Consider the following 13,679-nt stretch of genomic DNA (forward strand, 5'->3'; position numbering starts at 1 on the left):
AGCCTGCTTTCATGAGTTCTGCACGATTTAGGATTTTGCTATAAAATGAATTGCTTTGCTCAAACCAAGTTAAAACTGCTTTGTCCTTCCATATTCATCAATGTCTAGATCGACTTCTACAAAGAAAAACATTGGACTTTGCAGTAGAAGAAGTTGAAATCCATCTACACATTGATAAATATGAAGGACAAAGCAGTTCCCACTTGCCCATAAGAAAATAAGCTTATTCTCTTTCTTCTACTGCAAAATACAATGTTGTTCTTTGTTGAAGTCGATCTAGACATTGATAAATATGAAGGAAAAGGCAGTTTTAACTTGGTTTGAGTGAATGAATTCATTTTATACATAAAATCCGAAATCGTGCAGAACTCATGAAAATAAGCTTATTCTCGGATTCCTAAAACTTTTGATTGGCTCTTTCTTTTACTGCAAAGTACAACGTTGTTTTTTTGTTTAAATCTATCGAGACATTGATAAATATGAAGGTAAAAGCCGTTTTAACATAGTTTGAGTGAAGGAATTGATTTTATAGATAAAATCCCAAATCATGCAGAACTCCTCAAAAGGGGCGTATGGCTTAATCACAAGTGTGGTTCTTTCTCATTCAGGGTAGTATGAGGAAGTTTATGCTGGAAATATATGTAGAAATGGGTACATATGAAGGACAAAGCAGTGTTAACTTAGTTTGATTGAAGGAATTCATTTTATACATAAAATCCCAAATCATGCAGAACGTATGAAAAGAAGCTTATTCTCGGATTCCTGATCCTTCAGTTTTGCTCTTTCTTCTACTGCAAAATACAATGTTGTTCTTTGTTGAAGTCGATCTAGACATTGATAAATATGAAGGAAAAAGCAGTTTTAACTTGGTTTGAGTGAATGAATTCATTTTATACATAAAATCCGAAATCGTGCAGAACTCATGAAAATAAGCTTATTCTCGGATTCCTAAAACTTTTGATTTGCTCTTTCTTTTATTGCAAAGTACAACGTTGTTTTTTTGTTTAAATCTATCGAGACATTGATAAATATGAAGGTAAAAGCCGTTTTAACATAGTTTGAGTGAAGGAATTAATTTTATAGATAAAATCCCAAATCATGCAGAACTCCTCAAAAGGGAGGTATGGCTTAATCACAAGTGTGGCTCTTTCTCATTCAGGGTAATATGAGGAAGTTTATGCTTGAAATATATGTAGAAATGGGTACATATGAAGGACAAAGCAGTGTTAACTTAGTTTGCGTGAAGAAATTCATTTTATACATAAAATCCAAAATCGTGCAGAACTCATGAAAATAAGCTTATTCTCGGATTCCTAAAACTGTTGATTTGCACTTTCTTTTACTGCAAAGTACAACGTTGTTTTTTGTTGAAATCTATCTAGACATTGATAAATACCAGCCGAAACTCTGCTGCCGCTTTTGATAATTTATGATTGGGCATTCTTACCTTTTCTTACCCGCTTTTTACAAATTATGATCTTACATTCACACCTACTTGCAGTCGAACACCTTCTCATCCACTTATGATCATGTGCGGTTGGGCTTTCGCACCTTGTCTTACCCGCTTTTTACAAACTTTAGTCGGACATTCAAACCTTCTTGCAGCTGAACCACCTCCGCTCCCTGTTTTGATCATATATGGTCTGGCAATACTACCTTTTCTTACCGGTTTGTGAGTAATTATGGCTGGACATTCACACCTTCTTGCAGCCGAACACAACCTCTCCCGCTTTTGATGATATATGGTCCGGCATTCTTACCTTTTCTAACACATTTTTCAGCAATTATGGTCGGACATTCACACCTACTCACAGACGAACACCTCCGCTCCCACATTTGACAGTGTATAGTCGGGCATTCTCACCCTTTCTCATCAGCTTTTTGCAAATTATGATCTGATATTCACACCTACTTGCAGTCGAACAGCTCTGCTCCCGCTTTTGATTATGTTTGGTTGGATATTCGAACATTTTCTTAATGCTTTTTACAAACTTTGGTTGGACGTTCACACCGTCTTGCAGCCGAACACCTCCGCTTCCGCTTTTGATGGTGTATAGTTGGGCATTCGAGCCTTTTCTTACCCACCTATTACTTACTATGGTTGGACATTCAAACCTTCTTGTAGCCGAACACATCCGCTCCTGCTTTTGATGATGTATGATTTGGCATTCGCACCTTTTCTTACCCATTTTTCAGTAATTATTGGTCGGACATTCAGACCTTCTTGCACCTGAACACCTCTGCTCCCGCTTTTGATGGTGTATAGTCGGGCTTTCGAGCCTTTTCTTCCCCGATTTTTACAAATTATGGTTGGACATTCAGACCTTGCAGCCGAAAACCTCCGCTCCCTCTTTTGATCATACATTGTCGGGCATTCGCCCCTTGTCTTACACGGTTTTTACAAACTTTAGTCAGACATTCACACCTTGCAGCTGAACCACCTCCATTCCCTGTTTTTATCATGTGTGGTCTGGAAATACTACCTTTTCTTCCCCCGTTTGTGAGTAATTATGGCTGGACATTCACACCTACTTGCAGCCGAAAAACCACCTCTCCCGCTTTTGATGATGTATTGTCCGGCATTCTAGTCTTTTCTATCACATTTTTCAGCAATTATGATCTGACATTCACACCTACTTGCAGTCGAACAACTCTGCTCCCTCTTTTGATTATGTTCGGTTGGATATTCAAACCTTTTCTTAACTGCTTTTTACAAACTATGGTCGGACGTTCACACGTTCTTGTAGCTGAACACCCCCGCTTCCGCTTTTGATGGTATATATTCGGGTATTCGAACCTTCTCTTACCCGCTTTTTACAAACCATGGTTGGACTTTCATACCTTCTTGTAGCTGAACAACTCCACTCCTGCTTTTGATGATTTATGGTTGGACATTCGCATCTTTTCCTACCCATTTTTCAGTAATTATGGGTGGATATTCACATCTTCTTGCAGCTGAACACCTCCTCTCCCGCTAATGATCATGTAAGGTTTGATATTCGAAAATTTTCTTTCATGTTTTAAAGCAATTATTAATGGACATTCACACCTACTTGCAGCCGAACACAACCTCTCTCGCTTTTGATGATGTATGGACCGGCATTCTTACCTTTTCTAACACATTTTTCAGCAATTATGGTTGGAGAATCACACCTACTCACAGCCGAACAACTCCGCTACCGCATTTGATGGTGTATAGTCGGGATTTCTCACCCTTTCTCATCAGCTTTTTGCAAATTATTCTCTGACATTCACACCTACTTGCAGTCGAACAGCTCTGCTCCCGCTTTTGATTATGTTTGGTTAGATATTCGAACCTTTTCTTAACTGCTTTTTTACAAACTTTGGTCGGACGTTCACACCTTCTTGCAGCCGAACACCTACACGTCCGGTTTTGATAGTGTATATTCGGGCATACGAACCTTTTCTTACCCGCTTTTTACAAACCATGGTCGGACTTTCACACCTTCTCTTAGCTGAACAACTCCGCTCCCTCTTTTGATTGTGTACAGTCGGGTATTTTAACCTTTTCTTACCCGCTTTTTACCAACTATGATCGGACATTCACACCGTCTTACAGCGGAACACCTCCGCTCCCTCTTTCATGGTGTATGTTCGGGTATTCAAACCTTTTCTTACCCGCTTTTTCCAAACTATGGTCGGCTATTCACAGCTTCCTCTCCACCATACTTGTATGGTTGGATATTCACACCCACTTGCATCCGAAGACCTCTGCCCCAAATTTTGTTGATATTTAGTCGGACATTCGCACCTTACCCGCTTTTGGCAAACTATGGCCTTCTTGCAGCCAAACACCTCTGATCTCGCTTTTGATGATGTAAGGTTGGGCATTCAGACCTTGCTTCACCTGCTTTTCACCAAATATAGTCGGACATTCACACCTTCTTGCAGCCGAACACTTCCGCTCCATCTTTTAGTGTTCTATCACACCTTTTTTTCACCGCATTTTATACATTATGGTCGGAAATTTTCAACCACTCTCATCCGAAGACCTCTCCTCCCGCTTTCTTTAATATATTTGAACTTTAGTCGGACATTCAAACCTTCTTGCAGCTGAACCACCTCCGCTCCCTGTTTTGATCATATATGGTCTGGCAATAGTACCTTTTCTTACCCGTTTGTGAGTAATTATGGCTGGACATTCACACCTACTTGCAGCCGAACACAACCTCTCCCGCTTTTGATGATATATGATCCGGCATTCTTACCTTTTCTAACACATTTTTCAGCAATTATGGTCGGACATTCACACCTACTCACAGACGAACACCTCCGCTCCCACATTTGATAGTGTATAGTTGGGCATTCTCACCCTTTCTCAACAGCTTTTTGCAAATTATGATCTGATATTCACACCTACTTGCAGTCAAACAGCTCTGCTCCCGCTTTTGATTATGTTTGGTTGGATATTCGAACATTTTCTTAACTGCTTTTTACAAACTTTGGTCGGACGTTCACACCGTCTTGCAGCCGAACACCTCCGCTTCCGCTTTTGATGGTATATAGTCGGGCATTCGAGCCTTTTCTTACCCGCCTATTACTTACTATGGTTGGACATTCAAACCTTCTTGTAGCTGAACACATCCGCTCCTGCTTTTGATGATGTATGATTTGGCATTCGCACCTTTTCTTACCCATTTTTCAGTAATTTTTGGTTTGACATTCAGACCTTCTTGCACCTGAACACCTCTGCTCCCGCTTTTGATGGTGTATAGTCGGACTTTCGAGCCTTTTCTTCCCCGATTTTTACAAATTGTGGTTGGACATTCAGACCTTGCAGCCGAAAACCTCCGCTCCCTCTTTTGATCATACATTGTCGGGCATTCGCCCCTTGTCTTACACGGTTTTTACAAACTTTAGTCAGACATTCACACCTTGCAGCTGAACCACCTCCATTCCCTGTTTTGATCATGTGTGGTCTGGAAATACTACCTTTTCTTCCCCCGTTTGTGAGTAATTATGGCTGGACATTCACACCTACTTGCAGCCGAAAAACCACCTCTCCCGCTTTTGATGATGTATTGTCCGGCATTCTAGTCTTTTCTATCACATTTTTCAGCAATTATGATCTGACATTCACACCTACTTGCAGTCGAACAGCTCTGCTCCCGCTTTTGATTATGTTTGGTTAGATATTCGAACCTTTTCTTAACTGCTTTTTTACAAACTTTGGTCGGACGTTCACACCTTCTTGCAGCCGAACACCTACGCTTCCGGTTTTGATAGTGTATATTCGGGCATACGAACCTTTTCTTACCCGCTTTTTACAAACCATGGTCGGACTTTCACACCTTCTCTTAGCTGAACAACTCCGCTCCCTCTTTTGATTGTGTACAGTCGGGTATTTTAACCTTTTCTTACCCGCTTTTTACCAACTATGATCGGACATTCACACCGTCTTACAGCGGAACACCTCCGCTCCCTCTTTTGATGATGTATGTTTAGGCATTCGCACCTTTTCTTACCCATTTTTCAGTAATTATGGGTAGACATTCACACCTTCTTGCAGCTGAACACCTCCTCTCCCGCTTATGATCATGTGCAGTTTGATTTTCGAAAATTTTCTTTCATGTTTTCTAGCAATTATTGATGGACATTCAGACCGTCTTGCAGCTGAACACCTCCGCTCCCACTTTTGATGGTGTATAGTCGGGCTTTCGAGCCTTTTCTTCCCCGGTTTTTACAAATTATGGTTGGACATTCAGACCTTCTTGTAGCCGAAAACCTCCACTCCCTCTTTTGATCATACATTGTCGGGCATTCGCACCTTTTCTTACCCGCTTTTTACAAACCATGGTCGGACTTTCACACCTTTTAGTAGCCGAACAACTCCGCTCCCGCTATTGATTGTGTACAGTCGGGTATTTTAACCTTTTCTTACCCGCTTTTTACCAACTATGGTTGGACATTCACACCTTCTTACAGCAGAACACCTCCGCTCCCTGTTTTGATTATGTATGGTTTGACATTCGCACCTTCTCTCACCCGCCTTTTACTATGGTCGGCCATTCACAGCTTCCTCTCCACCATACTTGTATGGTGGGATATTCACACCCACTTGCATCCGAAGACCTCCGCCCCCAATTTTGTTGATATTTAGTCGGTCATTCGCACCTTACCCGCTTTTGGCAAACTATGGCCTTCTTGCAGCCAAACACCTCTGATCTCGCTTTTGATGATGTAAGGTTGGGCATTCAGACCTTGCTTCACCTGCTTTTCACCAAATATAGTCGGACATTCACACCTTCTTGCATCCGAAGACCTCCGCCCCAAATTTTGTTGATATTTAGTCGGACATTCGCACCTTACCCGCTTTTGGCAAACTATGGCCTTCTTGCAGCCAAACACCTCTGATCTCGCTTTTGATGATGTAAGGTTGGGCATTCAGACCTTGCTTCACCTGCTTTTCACCAAATATAGTCGGACATTCACACCTTCTTGCAGCCGAACACTTCCGCTCCACCTTTTAGTGTTCTATCACACCTTTTTTTCACCGCATTTTATACATTATGGTTGGAAATTTTCAACCACTCTCATCCGAAGACCTCTCCTCCCGCTTTTGTTAATATATTTGAACTTTAGTCGGACATTCAAACCTTCTTGCAGCTGAACCACCTCCGCTCCCTGTTTTGATCATATATGGTCTGGCAATACTACCTTTTCTTACCCGTTTGTGAGTAATTATGGCTGGACATTCACACCTACTTGCAGCCGAACACAACCTCTCTCGCTTTTGATGATGTATGGACCGGCATTCTTACCTTTTCTAACACATTTTTCAGCAATTATGGTCGGAGATTCACACCTACTTACAGCCGAACAACTCCGCTCCCGCATTTGATGGTGTATAGTCGGGCATTCTCACCCTTTCTCATCAGCTTTTTGCAAATTATGATCTGACATTCACACCTACTTGCAGTCGAACAGCTCTGCTCCCGCTTTTGATTATGTATGGTTGGATATTCGAACCTTTTCTTAACTGCTTTTTACAAACTTTGGTTGGACGTTCACACCTTCTTGTAGCCGAACACATGCACTCCTGCTTTTGATGATGTATGGTTGGGCATTCGCACCTTTTTTTTACCCATTTTTCAGGTATTATGGGTGGACATTCACATCTTCTTGCAGCTGAACACCTCCTCTCCCACTTATGATCATGTGTGGTTTGATTTTCGAAAATTTTCTTTCATGTTTTCTAGCAATTATTGATGGACATTTAGACCTTCTTGCAGCTGAACACCACCTCTCCCGATTTTGATTATGTATGGACCGGCATTTTTACCTTTTCTAACACATTTTTCAGCAATTATGGTTGGAGATTCACACCTACTCACAGCCGAACAACTCCGCTACCGCATTTGATGGTGTATAGTCGGGCATTCTCACCCTTTCTCATCAGCTTTTTGCAAATTATGATCTGACATTCACACCTACTTCCAGTCGAACAGCTCTGCTCCCGCTTTTGATTATGTTTGGTTAGATATTCGAACCTTTTCTTAACTGCTTTTTACAAACTTTGGTCGGACGTTCACAATATCTTGCAGCCGAACACCTCCGCTTCCGCTTTTGATGGTGTATATTCGGGCATACGAACCTTTTCTTACCCGCTTTTTACAAACCAAGGTCGGACTTTCACACCTTCTCTTAGCTGAACAACTCCGCTCCCTCTTTTGATTGTGTACAGTCGGGTAATTTAACCTTTTCTTACCCGCTTTTTACCATCTATGGTCGGACATTCACACCGTCTTACAGCGGAACACCTCCGCTCCCTCTTTTGATGATGTATGTTTAGGCATTCGCACCTTTTCTTACCCATTTTTCAGTAATTATGGGTAGACATTCACACCTTCTTGCAGCTGAACACCTCCTCTCCCGCTTATGATCATGTGCAGTTTGATATTCGAAAATTTTCTTTCATGTTTTCTAGCAATTATTGATGGACATTCAGACCGTCTTGCAGCTGAACACCTCCGCTCCCACTTTTGATGGTGTATAGTCGGGCTTTCGAGCCTTTTCTTCCCCGGTTTTTACAAATTATGGTTGGACATTCAGACCTTCTTGTAGCCGAAAACCTCCACTCCCTCTTTTGATCATACATTGTCGGGCATTCGCACCTTTTCTTACCCGCTTTTTACAAACCATGGTCGGACTTTCACACCTTTTAGTAGCCGAACAACTCCGCTCCCGCTATTGATTGTGTACAGTCGGGTATTTTAACCTTTTCTTACCCGCTTTTTACCAACTATGGTTGGACATTCACACCTTCTTACAGCAGAACACCTCCGCTCCCTGTTTTGATTATGTATGGTTTGACATTCGCACCTTCTCTCACCCGCCTTTTACTATGGTCGGCCATTCACAGCTTCCTCTCCACCATACTTGTATGGTGGGATATTCACACCCACTTGCATCCGAAGACCTCCGCCCCCAATTTTGTTGATATTTAGTCGGTCATTCGCACCTTACCCGCTTTTGGCAAACTATGGCCTTCTTGCAACCAAACACCTCTGATCTCGCTTTTGATGATGTAAGGTTGGGCATTCAGACCTTGCTTCACCTGCTTTTCACCAAATATAGTCGGACATTCACACCTTCTTGCAGCCGAACACTTCCGCTTTTAGTGTTCTATGAGGCATTCACATATTTTTTTTCACCGTATTTTATAGATTATGGTTGGAAATTCTCACCCACTCTCATCCGAAGACCTCTCCTCCCGCTTTTGTTAATATATAGTCGGGCATTCGAACCTTTTCTTACCCGCTTTTTACAAATTATGGTCGAACATTCACACCTACTTGCAGCTGAATACTTCCGCTCCACCTTTTAGGTATGTATGGTTGGCATTTGCACCTCTTTTTATACTGATTGCTGAAGATTAAGTTGTTCTTTCTCAAACTACAAATTTTTTTTAATTGTTGAAACTTGATTTGAAGTGGATAAATAAGGAGGACAAACAGTTTTAAGTCAGGCTGATAGAAGGAATTAATTTTATAGCAAAATCTGTATTTCGTCATATGTCGAGAGATGCTTATTGCTCAAGAAGTTCTTTCTCATTCTACAAAGTACGTTGTTTATCGTTGAAACTTGATTAGACATGAATAAATATGAAGGACAAAGCAGTCTTAACTTGGTTTGAGTTAATGAATTCGTTTTATAGGAGAATCCGAATTCGTGCATAACTCATAAAATAGAGCTTATTTTCGGATTCCTGAAGAATGAGTCTGGTTCTTTCTCATAATACAAAGTTTGTTGTTTATTGTTGAAACTTCATCAGAAGTGAAGAAATAAATGAATGCCTATCAACAAATGTGGGATCTAAACTCTAGTGCTTCCTCTAAAATAATTTCCTTTCTCAATTTAGAAATGTGTGTGTGTAAGTCACAACACCCGTGACACCAAAACGGCTTTCTTTTCTCTACACTCTGCACTATGAGTACACACACCAAATCAGAAAGGCTTTTTTCTCTCTTTTCTACATTATGGACTGTGGGGACACAAAACCGCTCTCTCTCTTTTTTTTTTTTTATCGTGTGCCAGGGCGTTGTCTCACGTATTAGATTATGCTTAAGATACGAATGGGTTTATCAGTCACATCAGAATCCATACATACTGATCCTCCCGTAATAAAATGGTCGGATCTTATCAAACACACTTTGTTTCTTGTGACAATCAAGTCAGCGAAACAGCGTATACACGTCAAGACACTGAATCAAGTTTGCCACAAGAACTCATAAGTTTGGCAGTATTGCTCTGCCGTCAGCAATCATACACCCATTTTATTTTCGTGAGACATGTGCAAGCACCTGTTCATCTACTGTTCTATCACTATGAATTAGTGATCTATTATCAATAAGGATACTTCTACAACTACTATCAAAGTATGTCCAGACTTCTTATGTTGTCAGTTGCTATATATGAATAAGTGGGTAGCTACTGACAAGCATTAAGCATGTCACACAGCCCAAACATATAACATTTCAGGACACACCACACAGTTAACAACCACAGTGAAGCGTGTCAAAGCCCAAACATGTAACATTCAACAGGACACTTACACAACACATTCAAATCAAACAGTCAGACAACATACAAGAACATATACCCCAGCCGGCATTGCTCCCTGCCTATTTTCGTACAGCACACTATGTGTGCGCACACCTTTATTCACAAACTCTTCAACTTATACTCTTTTACCGAAGCTTTTACAGCTCGATTGGCCGAATACCCTTTGATCCTATTTCGGTGAATTTGACATCTGCCTTACATATAACAGATTAGCGGTTTAGCAGTTTTAATTTAGTTTGAGTGAAGGAATTCATTTTATAGCAAAATCCGAAATCGTGAAGAACTCATGAAAGTAAGCTTATTCTCGGATTCCTGAAACTTTAGATTTGCTCTTTCTTTTACTGCAAAGTACAACGTTGTTTTTTTTGTTTAAATCTTTCTAGACATGGTAAATATTAAGGACAAAGCAGTTTTCACATAGTTTGAGTGAAGGAATTCATTTTATAGATAAAATCCCAAGAGTCTGCTGAGAAAAGAGAGTGAATGCGAAGTAGACTTTAACACGGCTATGGGAGCGAGCCGAGTGTGGGCTAACCGGGAGAATTGCTTGAAAGAAACGCGACACCGAATGAGCGATCAGAACAAAGCCTCAATACGGGATTCTCGTGGTGTTTTTGTTGCTGCCTTGTCTTTTGCACAGAGTAAAGGACAAGGCAGCCATCGAATAGGGCCCGATTGTTCCTAGTTGGTCAGCCGAGGAGCAAGGGGGGGGGGAGCAAGCGTCTCCACCAAGCAAAGCTCACCATGGGGAAGGTGGCTATGCCAACTAGCCTGATGCCCTGCTCCCGCAGTGACGGATAATCGTACTCTGGTTTCTCTTCATAACGTACAAGTCTTTCGCCTTTTACTAAAGATTTCTGTGGAGAGCAGCACTAATGAGTTGTTTCTATTTTTGGCAGGCTTTACCTTTGCGGGTGAAGCCCTTTCTGTCTGTGCAAAAGAAATCTTCTTACTGTGCAGAGTGACTTCTCTGAGTAGAGTCGCCTTACTTGTTGCGACTGTGCCGATGTTCGAAGCTGGAGTGCAAAGTTGTTGCTTGAATGGTGCTTGCTGGAGCGTGCGGGAGTGCAAAGTTATACCATTTAAAAGGGCTGAAGAGTGCTCAGTGCAGCGGGTGGGCGACACTCTGGCCACCTTGAAAACCGAGGTTACATCCACTACCAGGGGCAGCCCAAGTTCTGCCGCAAGTGTGGTGAGCATGGGCACCTGGTTGAGGCTTGTACCAAGGTGTTATGTGGGAAGAGCAGAGAAATTGGGCAAACTTTTGGAGAGTGTCCAAATGGCAGGAAATGTAATCTCTGTGGAGAATTAAATCACCTCTTCAGAGATTGCCCTAAATCTTTTGCCAACAAATTAAAGATGGTAAAGCCACAGTCAAGCCAACAAAGAGAAGGACCAAAGGTGGCAGTTGGTGAACAAAGTGAAGAGGTTGACCCAATAAATTCAAACTTCCCGCCAAAAGCTTGGATTGGAAGTGAGGAGCAAAAAGGGGAGGGGCCTGTAGAGGCCTCACCACTCAGTGTTGAAGTCTGTGAGAATTCACAGGCAGAGGGTGGAGCTACGCTAAATGAGGAGGAAGAGCAGACAGGTGAGTCTAGTGAAGATACTCACCTCCCCGAAGGTCAACAGCCGAAGAGGACGGCATCTGAGCCTCTGATTCCCCAGTGGTATCAGAGAAGAGGGGAAGGGTTAGGTCCCTTTCAGACAGTTCTTCAGTGGAAGAACCTACAGTCTTCCCCTCCGACTCACCAAATGAGGTCTCCTTTTTAACTTCAGCTCTGCAATCAACCCTCAGGGACTCAAAGTTAAATGCAACATTGCGTCAGAGGCCAACACCGAGAGTCCGAAAAGGAAATATAGATCACCCTACTCACTTTTCACCTAAAGAAATGAAGGAAGAGCTAGTTTCCCAAGAAATAACCTGTGTGTAATTTGTTTTGATAACTTAGAAAAACGAAAATGACATACCTACTTTCCTTTATGCTTTTAATGGTTCTCACCTTCTCAACACTAAATGTGAGAAGTGTGAAATCAAAGACAAGAGCCCAGAGTATTTTATCCTTCTTAGACTCCATAAAATCAGATGTGTTTTTAATACAAGAATGTGGACTACCTTTTTTAAAAAACCATAGACAATGGGAGGAAATGTGGCCCCATTTATCGATATGGAGTGGCTCAAATCAAAATAAAAATGATGGTGTGGCCATTCTAATTAAAAATCCGCATGTTCTGGTGAAAGGTAGCACAGTGGTGAGAGACGGACGGGCACTTTTAGCACACTTGAATTTTATGGGGCAAGACTTTAACCTCTTAAATATTTATGGTTTCAATGGAAAAAATGAAAGGTATGACCTTTTAGAAGATATACAGCTTTACATGCTAGGGCAAGTACCTTTAGTTGTAGGAGGGGATTTTAACTGTATCTTGAGCAGGAAAGATAGAAAAAGAGCAGGGGTAGATTTTAAAGTGGATAAGACTTCGATTTTACTTCAGGGCATATGCAGGGATTTTAAGTTTACTGACTGTTTTAAAACCATGCATCCCAGAGAGGAGGGCTTCACCTGGTTTAGTCATGATGGCACCAGAGCCTCTCGCATTGATTATTTCTTTACTAGAGATTGCCCACCCACTGATGTTAGATTAACCCCTGTTTTCTTTTCAGACCACCTTATGCTCTCCTGCACCCTTTCACCCCCTTCTGGTGTGACGGTAGGAAGTGGTCTGTGGAAACTCAACTGTTCCCTGTTGGAGGATGAAATCATAGTCAGTCAGTACAGGGAATGTTATAAAGAGTGGCAGACCCTTCAAGACCTCTACGAAACACATGCACAATGGTGGGAAATGGTGAAGGAAACGACCCAGACTTTTTTTAAACAGCAAGGTAAACGTAAAAAAAGGAAAGAGAATAGATGTATGATGGGACTACATAAACGCTTACAGCGCTACTTTAAACTAAATCAGTGTGGCATAGACTTTAAAGAAGAAATCAAAGATGTCAAAAAGGAAATGTCAGTTTTAGCAGAAATAAAGAGTAAAGGAATTTTTGTAAGAAGCAGGGAGCAGGAAATTGAGGAAGGTGAAAAAGAAAGAAAGTTATAAATAAAAAGGAGTTTTTTCAAAATCTAAAAAGAGAAGATGGGTTTTTAACAAAATCCACACAAGAGATGATTGAAACTGTACATACCTTTTATAGTAACATGTACAAAGAGAAACCAGTGCACTTGGAAACATCGGCAGAAATCTTAAAATTCGTTGACAAAACCGTAAAAGAGAATGCACACTTGACACAGAATTTTACTGCTTTAGAGTTAAAAAAATGCCTAACAGGTTTTAAGAGAAGTCGAGCTCCGGGTTTAGACGGGCTTCCTGCAGAATTCTATCTGACCTATTGGGACCTTTTATCATCAGACATTTTAGATGTTTTTAAAGATTTTGAAAAACTCGACCGACTGCCTGACAGTTTAAGAGTGGGAATAGTGACTCTACTTTATAAAAAAAATGATAAGACTGACCTAAAGAATTGGAGGCCCATCACACTTTTAAACTTTGACTGTAAACTTTTTAGCAAGGTTTTAGCGACACGGATGTCCTCT

The 13,679-nt window shown here is 41.3% G+C and overlaps 1 non-coding gene across 1 annotated transcript; it reads left to right on the forward strand.

The window, feature by feature from the left end:
- Positions 1-10,889: 10,889 nt before the first annotated feature.
- Positions 10,890-11,003, forward strand: LOC140280650 (U5 spliceosomal RNA). The gene has a single exon (XR_011909587.1). It is a non-coding gene; the product is annotated as a U5 spliceosomal RNA (small nuclear RNA).
- The last annotated feature ends 2,676 nt before the right edge of the window (positions 11,004-13,679 follow it).

The sequence above is a fragment of the Leuresthes tenuis genome, unplaced genomic scaffold, assembly GCF_036924035.1.
Source record: "Leuresthes tenuis unplaced genomic scaffold, fLeuTen1.0.hap1 SCAF_21, whole genome shotgun sequence".
Classification (NCBI taxonomy): domain Eukaryota; kingdom Metazoa; phylum Chordata; class Actinopteri; order Atheriniformes; family Atherinopsidae; genus Leuresthes; species Leuresthes tenuis.